The following is a 12,769-nucleotide window of genomic DNA, read 5'->3' on the forward strand; positions in this document are numbered from 1 at the left end:
GGCCTCCTTTAGCTGCTACTGTGGTTCAAATGGTCTGTGGAGTTTGGTCAGCTGGGCCTATAAACCAGCTTTGAGCTCAACACCATCCCCTGTGATCATGATTGAATCCAGAGACACTTTTTATGTTACCAATCTGTCTAAGACAGGTAAGGTTTTTCATTCTATTAGATATTTCCGCCCCTATTTTTCTTAGTAAAAGAAAGTAGAGTATTTGTACTTCTGAAAGAAGAGTGACTATCCATTTTAACTCATATGTGAGTGATCATTAAAGGAACTGATATTAGATATTCTGGTTTCTAAGCACAGCTTGCAAAGAACTGCACTGCTCAGGAGAGTGATCAAGGTATGATTACTTTGAACTGCTTATTAACTCTGACACCTTAATGCATTTTATTCCTGAGGATTAATTGGATGTTTCTGTTCGGGCTTTAATTTAGTATAATAAAGTGATAGTGTTTGGGGAGCAAAATAACAAAGTATATATTAATATTCATGAGACTTGGTTCATATACCTTACTCTTTGGCAAGTTCAAACAGCAGCAAAAAGGAGGTGTGTGTGTGTGTGTGTGTGTGTGTGTGTGTGTGTGTGCTGTTCATTTCAAGAATCTAGTTAGAATTTCAAGAAAGCTGACTTTAAAATCATGCTCCTGAGGCTCCTGCTGCTTCACTGTGCAGGAGCTTTGGTGAAGTTCCCTGGCACTGACAGGAATGCCTGGGCCCACATGTCTGCACAGTCCATGTTTTATCTGAAACCTGAGCTAGCTTTGTAATTCAGGGCTCTGCTATAATAATGCAGGAAAGCCACCCTAATAAGATACATGCAGAAAATATTGCAGTGATTTATTCTTATATTTAAATTGGAAGACTTGCTAAAATGCAATGCTTGCAGTTCTCACAGGGCTGTTTTCCTAGTATCTGTTGAATGTGATACTGATGTGATGCACACCATGTGGAGGATTGGTTCAGCTCTGCAGACTTTAATTATTTGTTCCACTCAGGTTTGCATTTCAGCTCTCTTATATTATAGACACACACTTTATATTGCTATAAAATGTACAATTAAACTGTTTTGAGACACATCATCCTAATGAGTCATGTTGAACTTCTATATACCCATGGACATTGAACAACATTTTAAAAAACCTATCTACGTAACATATTAAAAAAACTTATTTAAAAACATATGTCTATTCTCATTTAGTGACATTAATTACAAAGGAGAGAAAATGTTTATAGCATGTATTGATTTTTTCATGAACTTTAGGGCAATCATTTTATTTTGCTAGTTAATATGGTATATATTTTTGATCATCATTACAAAGATCTTCTTAAGCTTCTCTCTGCGGAACCAGGCTGGACTGCTCCCTGCTCATTAGTTTGAAAGCATCCCAGCCAGATGGCAAACAAGAGCGGCAGGGAATCTGCCTTTCATTTTTTTCTCTTTTCTCCTCATCTTTTAAACCAAGCATCCCTCAGAATTCTATAAGTTCTTCCTGCTCCCTGCCTACTCATTTATATTTATTCTGTTTCAACAGAGAGATTATAAAATCCTGAGAGCAAGGCCTCGAGGTTTTAGTCTCTATGTGTCCATCCCAGCTATTCAGAGAAAGGACTAATGGGTGACGGCAGTGCAAGAAGAGTCCCTCCTAGAGCCACTGCCAAGCTCAGGACAATCCTTGCTTGGGACAAAGGAATGGCTGTTCAGCATTATACGCACAACATTTTGGTCATAACCTGAGAACTTTTAATCTAAATCTGAAATACAGACATGCAATCAGTTAGAAGAGTCACATTACATTGAACAATAATATGGAGGGGACTGCGTGGGAGGTGAGGCAAGCCACAAATGCCACAGTAGCTTGAGCAGGCCCAGAGTGGAGGCAGATAGCATGTGAACTGCAGAGGAAACACCTATTCTGACCACTTATTGGCTAAGCTCCCTGTACATACGCCACTCGCAGTGATCTTGGTAAGATGGATTATAAGAATCCAAGAAGGTGATCTAGGGTTTTTCCACCACACTACTGGAGGAAAAAAATGAAGGTCCACTGCTGGAAGGCTAAGAAATGTCATAGCCTACCCTATCCGGTTTGGCTCAGTGGATAGAACCTCAGCATGTGGACCACAGGGTCTGGGTTCGATTCTGATCAAGGGCATGTACCTAGGTTCAGGCTCCACCCTGGCCAGAGCCTAGTTCAGGGCTCATGCAGGAGGCAACCAATTGCAGTGTCCCTCTCACACTGATATTTCTCTCTCTCTTTCATTCTCTCTCCCATGCTCTCTAAAAATCAGAAAAATATATATTCAGGTGAGGATTAAGAAAGAAAGAAAGAAAGAAAGAAAGAAAGAAAGAAAGAAAGAAAGAAAGAAAGAAAAAAGAAAAGAAAAGAAAAGAAAAGAAAAGAAAAGAAAAGAAAAGAAAAGAAAAGGAAAGGAAAGGAAAGGAAAGGAAAGGAAAGGAAAGGAAAGGAAGGAAAGGAAAGGAAAGGAAGGAAGGAAGGAAGGAAGGAAGGAAGAAATGTCATATCCTATGAAAGAGACATCTTGAAAATGCCTAAAGAAAGTTGATATATTTTCGTGGTGAAGGGACTGGAGTCTGTGTTTATGAAAACACCTTGGCAGCTGTGGCAGCCAGCCGTGGCAGCAGCAGCGGGGTGATGGGGGTGGCACTTTCCCTGATCATCCTTATTGCCTCCGGCAGAGGAAGGCCAGACTAAGCTGTCTGGAGGACATCCCCTAGAGTTCCCAGACTGTGAGAGACATCAGGCTGGGCTATAATTTTGTGCACTGGGCCTCTAGTCCTATATAATAAAATTCTAATAAAGAGATCAAACAGCGGAACAACAAGAACCACAGAACAAACAACCAAACAGAACAATTGGTTGCTATGATGCGTGCTGACCACCAGGTGGCGTTTGTGGAACATGTGGGTGTTGGCTGTAGTGGGATGGTGGAGCAGATGAGTTGGGGCACCAGACCAAGGCAGGGTACTGGTTGCTGTCATCGGGGTGAGCCTCTGGTGGTTACTGAAAATTCTTTGCTCCTGTGTGCCATGGTCCCGCCCAGCACTCGCACCTGCTGCTGGCACCAGCCCAGGTCTCACCCACTGCTGGAGCCAGAGCTGCGCCTCACACCCACTGCCAGTGCCAGGTGCTGGTCCCAATTACTTGACACCATCAGTGGGTGTGAGTGGTGGCTGCCAGCCCTGATCACCCTGAGGGTTTCTCAACCTTCTTCTCCTGAAAGGTGATTGGGGCATCAGCTGCCACTCGCATCCACTAATGGCTCCAGACTTGATCCTGGCACCGGTCCCAATTGTTCTGCACCATCAACTTGTGTGAGTGGGGCTGGCATCAGCATGTGGGAGCAATGGCAGTGGGAGCAGGCTGCCAGCAGACATAGGACTGGGGGCCATGGCAGGAGGGGCTGGGTTAGGTCGTGGAAGATGGGCCAAAACTGGCCCCTATGCCTACTGCAGCCTCTCAGCCTACAGATCCTTTCAAGGTGCACAGATTGGTGCACTGGGCCCTAGTCTATATATGTAAAAGCCTAAGTGACTGTTACAGCCAGACGACTGGACGAGGAGACAACTGGCCAGTAGCTATGATGAGCACTGACCACCAGGGGGCAGTTGTTTAACACAGGAGTTGTCCCTGGTTGTCAGTGTGCTCCCACAGCCAACCTCCCATGGCAGGCCAACCTCCCACAATCCCTCCCCCTGGCCAGCTGGCCCCAATTGGCCCCAATCAGGACTGGGCAAGATGAGCCTGTAGTCTTTCTAATAATAGAGGAATATGCAAATTGTCCAGGACTTCATCACAGTAACAGTAATGACCAAACAGCAGGCAGGGGAGTGAGTGAGGGATGAACAAATGATTGAACAGCAGGCTGTGTGGGACAACAAGGCCAGCAAAAGAGGACAGTTGGAGATGATCATGCTGTCAGGGGTAAGAAGTTGGGGGATGGGGACCAGGTCTGCAAGGGAGGGCAGTTAGAGGTAACCAGGCCAGCAGGAGAGGGCAGTTAGAGGTAACCAGGCCATCAGGGGATGTAAGTTGAGTGTGACCAGGCCAACAGGGGAGGGCAGTTAGGGGCAACCAGGCAAGGGAGGGCAGTTGTGGGCAATCAGGCCAGCAGGGAAGCAGTTAGGTATAAATCAGGCCAACAGGGGAGCATTAGGGGGCAATCAGGCTGGCAGGCAAAAGCAGTTAGGGGCAATCAGGAAGGCAGGCAGGTGAGCAGTTAGGAGCCAGCAGTCCTGGGTTGTGAGAGAGATGTCTGACTGCTTGTTTAGGCCTGATCCCACATGGTGAGTAGGCCAGCAGGGGAGGGTAGTTGGGGGTGATCAGGCCAGCAGAGGATGGGGCCTAACCAAACAGTTAAACATCCCCCAAGGGGTTCCAGATTGGAAAGGGTGCAGATCAGGCTGAGGGACATGCCCCATGCACGAATTTTGTGCACTGGGCCTCTAATTTAATAATATTATAGTTTTAAAGGTTAGTATTGCTTGTAGATCACAACCACAGTAACACACAATAATAGATACATTTATTGAAAACTAACCACATACCATTTGTTGAACATTAGCATGTACTATTTCATGTAATTCTTGGCACAACCCTCTGAGTTAAATAATGTGAGCTCCAATTTTACTATAACAGAAAATAAAGGAATCTCATAGAAATAACATAGCCATCCCATGGCTACCTACTCAGTCAGTAATAGACTGGGTGTTGGCATTTAGGTATATTTACATACAAAACTTAGTAATTTACCCCTCACCGTCCCCAAGTGTCCTTCACTTATAATAGTGCATGTTTCCCTCTCCTAAGAAGATGGAGATTTTATTTTACTGAGCTCCAAATTCATTGCATAGAATCATTTTATTTTTTCAGAAAACAAAATGAATAATAGTTCTTAGAATGGATATGCGTAATTGTTAAAACTGCTCCTGTAATTAAGGAGTTAATTTAGGGAAATCCCAACAAAGATAATCTATTGCTTTAGAAAATATTTAGTAAAGAACAGTATTATTTTACATAATGTATGCATTACTTCTATCTTTCTTGCTTTTAGTGGTATGAGAACTACTTTTAACTAAACAGGTGTAATTGAAACAAATGTAACCTTTGGGTCTTAAAGTGATAAGTGAATTACAAGAAGATAGAAGAAGTATTATGTTGAGAAATTTTAACCTTAATATTTTCTTTTCTTTGAAGTATGCCTTAGTTATAAATATAACAAATAACCATGATGAAATGAAGTAGCCAAAATTTTTTCAAGAGCAATAACAACTTTAAAAAAATACAGCTAGTTTTATTGTGAGATTATAGAGTTTGTCTAATAGAAGGAATGTTGCCTAACCCTCACTGCTTGGGCCAAGCCACGTTGGGAATGGGATGTAGTCCATGGGAAATGGTTGTGATCTCTGCTTTGCATTGCCTTCCTCACTGAAGACTCAGATGGGCTAAGTAGTAAGAACAAGGTTATAAGTTATTAGATGAGCTAAGGGTTGAACTCAGGGATTATAAAAACCAAGATTAGAATGTTATACAATCTGTTTTTGTTCTGTGGAGGAAGATTGGATGTTGATAATCTAAATTAAAATCCATGGGCCATGTCTTTTTCTGAATTTAGTAATAATTCATTTTTAAATAGTATACTTATTCTTGATAATATGGCCAGATCATTTTTTATCTGCCTTTTAACTTATTTAAATTTGATACATTCTCATCAAATTTAAATGTATTGCTTTTCAGATCATCTAAGATTTAAAACAAAAAAGCACATGCTCAGTAGTAGAATAAGAGTTCCACAACATAAAAGCTAACTTGTTTTTATAAGTATATTTAATTTTACTCATATTTTCACTCACTTGTTTTCTTATGGGGTTAATTAATGATGAGTAATATGTAGATTTTAATACACTGTAAAGAATTTGGGGAGAATATTTTAAGTTACCATTTTGTTTTCATGGGTATATGTCTGTTTACTCATCAAGAAACAAAACATCTTCGCATCTTTTCAGTTAGTCATTTGAAAAAATACAGGAACACCTGCTACCTGAAGAACATTATTGTGTTTTGGAGCTACTCCATCCGTAATAAACTGTTATTTTAGTCAAAGGACTGTATGCTGTAGGGAATTTGCATCTACTTGACTGAAGGCATTCAGGGCTATCCATTATACCATTATGATAGAAAACATAATATATCAATATTCAAATCAGAAGTGGAGAAAAATAATGTGTTTCAGGAGAGCCCTTCTGATTATAGCAGCCTAGTTATGCTGAAAAACCATAATTGAATTAGTTCATTGCTTTATCTTGCTTAGTGATTCAGAGAATTTTAGAGCTGGTGGGGTCCTTGGAATAAATTTAATCTATGCTATTCATTTTACAGATGAAGGAATTAGGATTATGAGGTTATATTTCTTGCCCCAGCTCATATAGTATTTGAAGAAAAAATGTTAGGATATGAATCCCATTCTTCTGACTTCTAATTTAGAGTTATTATACTTGACTTCCTGGAGATTCTATGTAAAGAGCATATTGACTATGGGAATACCAATTTTGCTCAATAGGCAGTGAAAAAGGTCAAATCAACAAGTGAAAGGACAGATTCCTTTGCTTAGTTAGTAGACTAAGTCATCTTTTATTCTCATTCTAGAGAACAGTGAGCCTCAGTTTTCAACTGGCAAAAATGAGCATTTTCCATCCTGTCCAGCCTATCATTACCCTCTCCCCACACACTCACTCAGCACATCCTGGTCTGAGGTTTACACCTACTGCAGTTACTAACACCACGTGTGCCTAAGTATTAGAGTATGTCAGACGGATTTTCAGATTTAGACATATTTTGATCTCTTCAGCTAACTGAATATCTGATGCTATTTTACTCACATTGCTGGCATCTTATTCGCTGTTTCAGAGAAAATGATGTAGAAAATATGGATAGAGAGGATACATAGAATCTCTATTGATACATATTCTGAAATCTTGATTATTTTAGACTGCCATGTGGACTTTATAAATCAATTATACTAAACTATTAGTATCAACATTTATTTTTTTTATCAGAATTGTTTCAGCACCTTCACAATTTCATCTATACAGTGGGAGCTATATTGATTGCATTATTGAGCCATGCAAGATATCAGCACATTCAGAGATTTATTAAATCAGCTGCCACTAGATCACAATGTCCTGATTTATATATAATAAATGTTTATTTTAATCACCCTGGAGAACATGGCATATTTGTTCCAGGCATACTTTTTACTAAGTAAGATTTTTTTTAAATTTCTTGCTTCTTTCCTACATCTCTTACCTCTTTCAGGTTCCTCTCCTGCTATCCACTACGACTTCTGTGTAGCCAGTGCCACTGGAATCCCTTCTGCCACAGAGAAAACATTTATCTAGGATGCTAACACTGTTTAATTAAACCCAGGAGTTTTTGCTTTACATGAGACACATATGGTCAGCAGTGCAGAACATTATGCTCACTACTCTAGCTGCTATTTCACTTCCATTTAGATTTCCACTGCAACTATTCTTGTGTCCAGTTATTGGCTGATCTCTCTGCCCCCCCCCCTTTTTTTCATACAATGTGCTAAGTCTTTTACATATATTAACTCACTTAACCTGCAAAATAAATTTGTGAGGTAGATTCTTTGCCCTAATTTTATAGAGAAGGAAATTGAGACCCAGATCTCATAAATAGTAAGTGGTATAATCAGGATTAAAAGCCAAGTCTAAGTTCAAAATCCACCCTCTTAACCATTACTTTTAACTTCTGCTATTTGCATTGAAACCACTTTTATACTCAGGGTGTCAAGATATTACTGCCCATCAAAGTTTTCTAGTGGTTCAGAAATCATACAAATTAGAGATGTCCATCTTTACATATTAATAAATCCATAGGCCTGTTCCCCACACATGTTACAGAGGGGAGATGATTCTGTTCAGCAACTTCTGCTGTTTTATTTATTTTTCCACCTTAGCAGCACTCACCCTGTGGAAGCACACTGACCACCAGAGGGCAACTCCTGAACTGAATGTCTGCCCCCTAGTAGTCAGTGTGTGTCATAGTGACCAGTCATTCTGACATTTGATCAACTTGCATATTAGCCTTTTATTATATAGGATAAGATCTAGACTAGAAAGAGAAGGAAAAGAAAATATTGTGACTTGCTTAGTTTAAGATATAGTTGGCCAGTAGCTTCACATGGTTACTGTTAATTTGCCCAAAGAAAATTCATAGGCACAATTATTTTGTACAGAACTGTCCTATGTAGGAATCCTGAGTGCCAATTAATTTCACTTTAACTTTGGCTTATTTCTAATATTTGCATTTTAACAATTTTAAAAGAATGTTTTCATGGCAAAACGTTATTTTTATGTTATTTTATTTTTTTAGGATATTGTCTGAAAAATCACAGTAATGTTTAGCAAATAATAGTAATTCTATTGGAACTTATAAGTTCTTATCAGTTCATTTTTAACATCTGCTTTGTTAATTTGCTATGGAGTTTGCAACATATACTTCTACCACGCTTCGGGTACAGAACATGTACACTGTGTTCTAGTAAAAAGCCTGCTCAGATTGGCCAAAGTCAGAGAGGCGGTCTATTAAAAAAAGAACTGGTGTTGTCTCGGAAGTGGGGGGTAGTCTTATACAGCGAATATAGGCCTAAACCTATGTTTTAACTGTAAAATTAGGGGGTCGTCTTATACGCCGGGAAATATGGTATAAAACACATTCCTATGTATAATATTTTGTGAATTTTAATAAAATAAATGTTTGGGGGGAAAAGAGGTGGGGGCAGGCGATGGGAGAAAAAGTAAACATATGTAATACTTTCAACAATAAAGATTAACAAAATAAATAAAACAAATGTTTAAGTCATAATTTTTAACACTGAAGAAATAGGTTTAAATTGGTATTTTCCAAATTAGTACAACTCTCCACATCTCCTAAAGAAGTCAGGAATCTCTTTTTAATAATCTAGGACTTATGTCAACAAAGCTCCTTGGAAAATTCTGCTGTGATTCCACATCTGTGGGTAGCATTCTGTGAAAGATACAAATAAAGAAAGCTGGGCTATTTAGGATATCCACTGCACTTACTCAGACTGTCTGTGACTAACTCAGTCCCTTTGATTTAGGACTACAACACTCCTTTGCAAATACTGAGTTGCCAGCTCAGTCCCAACTCTTTCCACTCATTGATTCCATTCATGCATTCTAATAAGACTCCAGTGAGCTTGTACCAAACACACTTGCTGTCATGGAGCTGGTAAGCTTGGAGTAGACTTAAATTCTTGCAAAAGCCACAATATGACTTTCAGTCTTTCTATGAGAAACAGATCTATCCCATTAGAAACAGCATGTTCTTCAATATTTTATTGCCCTCTTTCCAAAAGTACACTCTTTCTGAAAGGGTGACTTACGACTTCCTGTGCTGAATTCCTGAAACAGGGACCTCTGGGTTTAATGTGATGGGTCCTAATTAAGGAACATTATGTTCCCATACCACTGAGTCTTTGTTTCATGGCCCTACTACACTGGATGATGACCCTTTCTACAGAAAGTTTTATTCTCATGACTAGGGAGCTTTCATGACGGACAGGATACATCTGTCCTGTTTCTAGTATGAAATATAGTGTCAAGCATATAGTGGGTATTATAATCGAATGAGTGAAAACATAAGCAGTAAATAATGAGATGCCAACTATGTAGAACAAACCATTTAGTATGTGAGAAATTTGAAAGCTATTGAAACATTTATGGACTGAAAATGTTTAGAGGAAACCTGATGTTGAAATTAAGAAGAATTTGGATAACTTATCTTTAGCTTTAATTTAAATTTATAACCCATATATTGAGTAACTTATAATGTATTCACCTTAAATAAATTGAAATGTGTCAAATTATAAATGCAAATTAATGGTTTATATAAATACTGGTAATAGTCTAAGCAAATTTAAAAATAATTCAAAATTGCTCTTTGAACAGCTAAAGAAGACAATTGAAAATGTAAATTGTTAAAAGTGTATTTAACAGGCTTAACTTTTAACTTTTGCTTGATATGAGAAAATAAATTTCAAATGAGCTGCTATTCAGATATTGTCAACATTATTTTCTTTTCACCAATTGACACATGTTGAATAACTTTTATAGAATTAAATTTAAATGATTTTTTTAATTCAGTTTTTATAGCTCAAGTTATACACAAAATTACTTAGGATCATCATAAACAACATTGACAAGATAGTGCCAACCTATAGGCACTCTTGTGATAAGACTTAAGATTGAAAAATGGATTAAGAGTAGGTTCTCCAGAATCATCTATTCTCAACATTTCATAGCACTCATCCTCCATACATTTAAATAACTTTAAAGACTTTCATGCCAATGCTGTTCATGTGATACAAAAATCTCCAACAAGATTAATTAAATATTGCCGGGACCTGTTTTGCTCAATGGATAGAGTGTCGGCTTGGGGACTGAAAGGTCTCGGGTTTGATTCCGGTCAAGGGCATGTACCTTGGTTGCGGGCACATCCCCAGTAGGGGGTGTGCAAGAGGTAGCTGATCGATGACTCTCTCTCATCGATGTTTCTAGCTCTCTATCTCTCTCCCTTCCTCTCTGTATAAAATCAATAAAAAATATATATTTAAAAAAAAGATTAATTAAATATTAAAGAATAATATTTTTCTCGGTAATATTAAGTTTTGGAAGGCTTCATATCATTGAAATATCTAAAATTTTACTCCCTAAGAACCAATGATTTGGCCCCATTAAAAATATATGTTATTCCCGCCGAAACTGGTTTGGCTCAATGGATAGAGCATCGGCTTGGGGACTGAAAGGTCCCAGGTTCGATTCCGGTCAAGGGCATGTACCTTGGTTGCGGGCATATCCCCAGTAGGGGGTGTGCAAGAGGCAGCTGATCCATGACTCTCTCTCATCGATGTTTCTAACTCTCTATCTCTCTCCCTACCTCTCTGTACAAAATCAATAAAATATATATTTTCAAAAAAAATATATATATATATATGTTATTCCCTTCTACTTTCCTCTCTTCATCTGTAACATTCTGAAATCTCTTTTCTCTTCTGAGGGACATCATTGTTCATCTTTCCCAAAGGCAAGCTTTCCAATTTAACACCTTTGCTAAATTTAGTTTAGCAAATATAACTTTAAAATATTTCTCAATAAGCAAATATAACCACATTATTCATATACATTTTCCTCTATGTTCTTATCCATGCCTTTTCATTATACATAACTTTAATTTTTTAAAAAAATCAATGTTTTTTTTCCATTCTTTTGTCACTTATCACTTTCTATCACTCTCTTGAAGGTCGGATAGAGGTACAATTTATTTTTGTGTCCTTCATAATGAATGGCTCATTGTAAACACATATTATATTTGTTAGAAAAAAATAAAAAGTTCCCAATGCCTCAAGTTCATATATATAAACAGGGAGAATAATATATAAACACATAATTAAAGGAATTTACAAGTAGAAGATTTTGGGGAAATTTTGAGTGGGAGCCAAATATGAAATTACCTACTATGTAGTCTCGACAAATTATTCTACATAAAACAATTACTTTTATGGTCCTAATAGCAAACCCTATATTGCATCATGGTTGATATTACTCTGTCAAGAATAGAAAAACAGCCGAAACCGGTTTGGCTCAGTGGATAGAGCATCGGCCTGAGGACTGAAAGGTCCCGGGTTCAATTCCTGTCAAGGGCATGTACCTTGGTTGCAGGCACATCCCCGGTAGGGGGTGTGCAAGAGGCAGCTGGTCGATGTTTCTCTCTCATCGAAGTTTCTAGCTCTCTCTCCCTCTCTGTAAAAAATCAATAAAATATATATTTTTTTTAAAAGAATAGAAAAACAGAAGGATAACAAAAGTGGATTAGTGTTCTTTTAATAAATTAGACCATCTATTTATGGACTTACTTTATGGATCAGACCATACATACGAAAGCTTTTACATTCAAATTTCCATAAATATCTCATTGAAGACTTTGTTAAGGGTTAAAAGTAATAATGAACTTTATTTTCCACTCAAGGAATGCTATTCACTATATACTACACATGATCTTTGTACATTGCCTTATCTTCTCTTATGCTAATCTGCTGGTGGCAAGATAGCTTACTTAGTTCTTCAGCATTCACAAGCCCTAAGGATTTTAAGAGTCATATTTTAATGAGTTTATCTTGACTCCTTTTGACTTCATTGGGGATCATTCAGCAAATACAATCTCACCAAATTTAGAAGTCCTATGGCTTCTAAATTATGAAAGAATGGAAAAACAACAACAACAACAACAACAAAAACTCTTTAGGTTAGAAGAGGAGGGCTTATTTGGGAGGGGAGTTCACTTAAATTATTTTTGAGAAAAGCTTTTTTATAAATATATTTTATTGATTTTTTACAGAGAGAAAGGGAGAGAGATAGAGAGCTAGAAATGTCGATGAGAAAGAAACATCGACCAGCTGCCCCCTGCACACCCCGGACCGGAGATGTGCAGCAACCAATGTATATGCCCTTGACAGGAATCTAACCTGGGACCTTTCAGTCCGCAGACCAATGCTCTACCGCTGAGCCAAACCGGTTTTGGCAATTTTTGAGAAAAGCTTTAAAATATGAGGTAGAATATTGAAATTAATAACTTTCTTAGCTTTATTAGCATTGGAGCTAACTTTTCTTTGTATTCAAAGGAACATAAACATATACACAAGTGCA

The 12,769-nt window shown here is 38.1% G+C and overlaps 1 protein-coding gene across 1 annotated transcript in view; it reads left to right on the plus strand.

Annotated features, from left to right (window-relative positions):
- Nucleotides 1-12,769, plus strand: part of MALRD1 (MAM and LDL receptor class A domain containing 1) — a gene marked incomplete at its 5' end in the record, with an annotated part of 553,418 nt that overhangs the window by 288,405 nt on the left and 252,244 nt on the right. The gene's annotated exons all lie outside the window — the stretch shown is intronic.

This window comes from Pipistrellus hanaki (assembly GCF_964339955.1).
Source record: "Pipistrellus hanaki genome assembly, chromosome: 1".
Classification (NCBI taxonomy): domain Eukaryota; kingdom Metazoa; phylum Chordata; class Mammalia; order Chiroptera; family Vespertilionidae; genus Pipistrellus; species Pipistrellus hanaki.